At 43.0% G+C, this 3,806-nt stretch overlaps 1 pseudogene; it reads left to right on the forward strand.

The window, feature by feature from the left end:
• The first annotated feature begins 1,198 nt into the window (after positions 1 to 1,198).
• On the forward strand, positions 1,199 to 2,965 carry LOC118993866 (Bardet-Biedl syndrome 4 protein-like; annotated as a pseudogene).
• The last annotated feature ends 841 nt before the right edge of the window (positions 2,966 to 3,806 follow it).

The following is a 3,806-nucleotide window of genomic DNA, read 5'->3' on the forward strand; positions in this document are numbered from 1 at the left end:
AACAAAAGGAAGAAATAAGCATCCAACCAGAACAGAATGAAGAAACAAGAATTCAAAAAAATGAGGAGAGGCTTAGAAACTTCTGGGGTAAGTTTAAGCATTCCAACATCTGAATTATAGCGGTGCCAGAAGAAAAAAAGAAGAGCAAGATATTGAAAATTTATTTGAATAAATAAAGAAAGAGAACTTTCCCAATGTGGCAAAAGAAACAGACTTCCAAAAAGTCCAGGAAGCCCAGAGAGTCCCAAAGAAATTGGACCCAAGGAGGAACATACCAAGACAATCATAATTAAATTACCCAATATTAAAGATAAGGAGAGATTCTTAAAAGCAGCAAGAGAAAAGGAGACAGTTACCTACAAAGGAATTCCCATAAAACTATCAGCTGATTTCTCTAAAGAAACCTTACAGGCAAGACAAGGCTGGACAGAAGTATTGCAAGTCATGAAAGGCAAGGACCTACATCCAAGACTGCTCTATCCAGCAAAATTTTGATTTAGAATGGAAGGGCAGATAAAGTGCTTGTTAGATAAGGTCAAGTTCAAGGAGTTCATCATCCCCAAGCCCTTATTATAGGAAATGTTAAAGGGACTTATCTAAGAAAAAGAAGATGATCAAAAATATAAACAGTAGCACTGGCTGGTGCAACTCAGTGGATTGAGCACGGGACTGTGAAGCAAAGGGTTGCCAGTTCAATTCCCAGTCAGGGTACATGCCTGGCTTGCAGGCCAGGTCCCCAGTAGGGGACACATGAGCGGTAACCACACGTTGATGTTTCTCTCCCACTCTTTCTCCTTCCCTTCCCCTCTCTCTAAAAATAAATAAATAAAATATTTAAATATATATATATGTAATATATATTTTACTGAACAGTAAAATGACAGTAAACTCACAATGACCAACAACTGAACCTAAAAAACAAACACAAACTGAGCAAACAACTAGAACAGGAACAGAATCACAAAAATGGAGATCATATGAGGGTTATCAGTGGGAAGGAAGACAGGGGAATGTGGGGGAAAGGTACAGGGAATAAGAAGCATAAATGGGGGCCGCGCAGCCGTGGGCGGATCCAAGATGGCTGAGGAGAGGGCTGTGATGAGAGGAGAAGGATGGGGGAGAGAGAGAAACATCGATGTGAGAGAGAAACATTGATCTGTTGCCTCCCATATGGGGGTCACAGCACAACCTAGAGAACCCACTGCATCTGCTGAATCTCAGAACCCCCAGCTCAAAAAAGCTCTCGAGTTTCCTATTTTGGAGAAGCAGAACTGGTTGATACATCTCCACTATATCCAGAAGGATTATGAAACATGCAAGGGTGTTATCAAAGAACAGCTTTGGGAGACCCAGGGGTTATGTGAATATGCTCTCTCTGTCCAAGCTTTGATATTTCGCCTGGAAGGAAATATCCAAGACTCGCTGGAACTCTTTCAGACGTGTGCTGTTCTCAGCCCTCAGTGTGCTTGATAACCTCAAGCAGGTGGCCAGATCTCTATTTCTTTTGGGAAAACATAAAGCTGCCACTGAAGTATATAACGAAGCAGCTAAGCTTAACCAGAAAGATTGGGAGATCTGTCATAACCTAGGAGTTTGCTACATTTATCTGAAACAGTTCAACAGGCATGAGACCAGTTGCACCATGCCCTACATCTTAACAGGCATGATCTGACTTATATAATGTTGGGGAAGATTCACCTGTTGGAGGGAAACTTGGACAAAGCCATCGAAATCTACAAGAAAGCTGTGGAATTCTCACCAGAAAACACAGAACTTCTTACAACTCTAGGATTACTCTACTTACAGCTTGGCATTTACCAGAAGTCATTTGAACACCTTGGAAACGCACTGACTTATGACCCTACCAACTACAAGGCCATCTCGGCAGCAGGCAGCATGATGCAGACCCACGGAGATTTTGATGTTGCCCTCACCAAATACAGAGTTGTAGCTTGTGCTGTTCCAGAAAGTCTCCACTCTGGAATAACATTGGAATGTGTTTGTTTCTTTGGCAAGAAGAAATACGTAGCAGCTATCAGCTGCCCGAAACGAGCCAACTACTTGGCACCCTTTGATTGGAAGATTCTCTATAATCTGGGCCTTGTCCACTTGACCACGCAGCAGTATGCCTCAGCTTTCCATTTTCTGTGCAGCCATCAACTTCCAGCCAAAGATGGGGGAGCTCTACATGCTCTTGGCTGTGGCTCTGACCAATCTCGAAGATACTGAGAAGGCCAAGAGAGCCTACGCAGAAGCAGTCCACCTGGATAAGTGTAACCCGTTGGTGAACCTCAACTACGCTGTGCTGCTGTACAACCAGGGCAAGAGGAGGGACGCCCTGGCCCAGTATCAGGAGATGGAGAAGAAAGTCAACCTACTCAAGGACAGCAGCTCTCTGGAATTTGACTCCGAGATGGTGGGGGTGGCTCAGAAGCTGGGAGCTGCTCTCCATGTGCGGGAGGCCCTGGTCTGGACTAAACCCGCTAAAGACCCCAAATCACAGCACCGGACCGCTTCAACCAGCAAAGCTTCCTGTTTCCAGCAGCCCCTGGGCTCTAATCAAACTCTAGGGCAGGCCATGTCTTCAGTGGCTGCGTACAGGAAGCTCCCCTCAGAGAGAGGAGAAAGGAGGGAGAAAGAAGAGAGAAACATCGATGTGTGAGAGAAGCATTGATTGGTTGCCTCCTGCACACACTATGACCAGGGACCAAACCCACAACCCAAGCATGTGTCCTGACCAGGAATCGAACTGGCAGCTTTTTGCTTTGTGGGATGAAGCCCAACCAACAGAGCCACACCAGTCAGGGCTTAACCAAGGAATTTTAAGACAGTCGATGATACCACTGATGAAATGCTATCAACATACTATCTATATGTCCTTTTTAGAATAAACATGACGTATCATCATCCCTTTGGGAAAGTTGTTATTCAGGTATAAAAATAAGAAATCACAATAAAAACTTTTAAATAGAAAAAAAAAAGAAGCATAAATGGTAGGTACAAAGTAGCCAGGGGGAGGTTAAGAATAGTATAGGAAATGGAGAACTTATATGTACAACCCATGGATGTGAACTAAAGTGGGGGAATGCTGGAGGGTGGGGCTCAGTGCAGGGAGGAGGGGGATAAAAGGGAGAGAAAAACTGGGACAACTGTAATAGCATAATCATTAAAATATACTTTAAAATGAATAAAAAAGAAGGAAGGAAGGAAGTGCATACACACACACAATTCACCCACAAGGATGGAGGTTTGTCAGAGGACACCAGAAGAGCTACTCATAGCCAAAGCTGAGACAATTTGAACAACTAAATAAAATAGTATTGGATTATAACTCAAAGAAGAAAATAAATATCCATGTGTCCATACTGATACAAATAATAATTAAACAAGTAAATGGAGAATATTTAAATCTTCTGTGCAGAAGAATTCCAAATTATTTATGTAAATACTTTTCCTTCAAGGAGAGGGAACATAACCCCCCAGTCTTTAAATACGGTCTGTAAATCGTGACTTTCTTCCAAAGAAAACAGTATGGAATGGGAGGGGAAGGTGGAGAGAGTCAAACGGTACCTCAGTCAGGTGATCAAAGTTAACATCATTGGTGATAAAACATGTCAATGTTCTGTACTCTTGGCAATGTGATGAGAATCTCATTATATCTCTGTGGTCTGTCTCTCAAGAACACACACCCCAGTCTAATTGCAAGAGAGACATCAGCATAACCCAACTGAAGGCCATTCTACAGAACACCTGACTGGTACTCTACCAGACGGTTAAAATGATCAAAAACGGGAAGTCTCAGACAT

This window comes from Sturnira hondurensis, unplaced genomic scaffold, assembly GCF_014824575.4.
Source record: "Sturnira hondurensis isolate 20B ecotype Veracruz unplaced genomic scaffold, ASM1482457v3 Scaffold0008916, whole genome shotgun sequence".
Taxonomy (NCBI): domain Eukaryota; kingdom Metazoa; phylum Chordata; class Mammalia; order Chiroptera; family Phyllostomidae; genus Sturnira; species Sturnira hondurensis.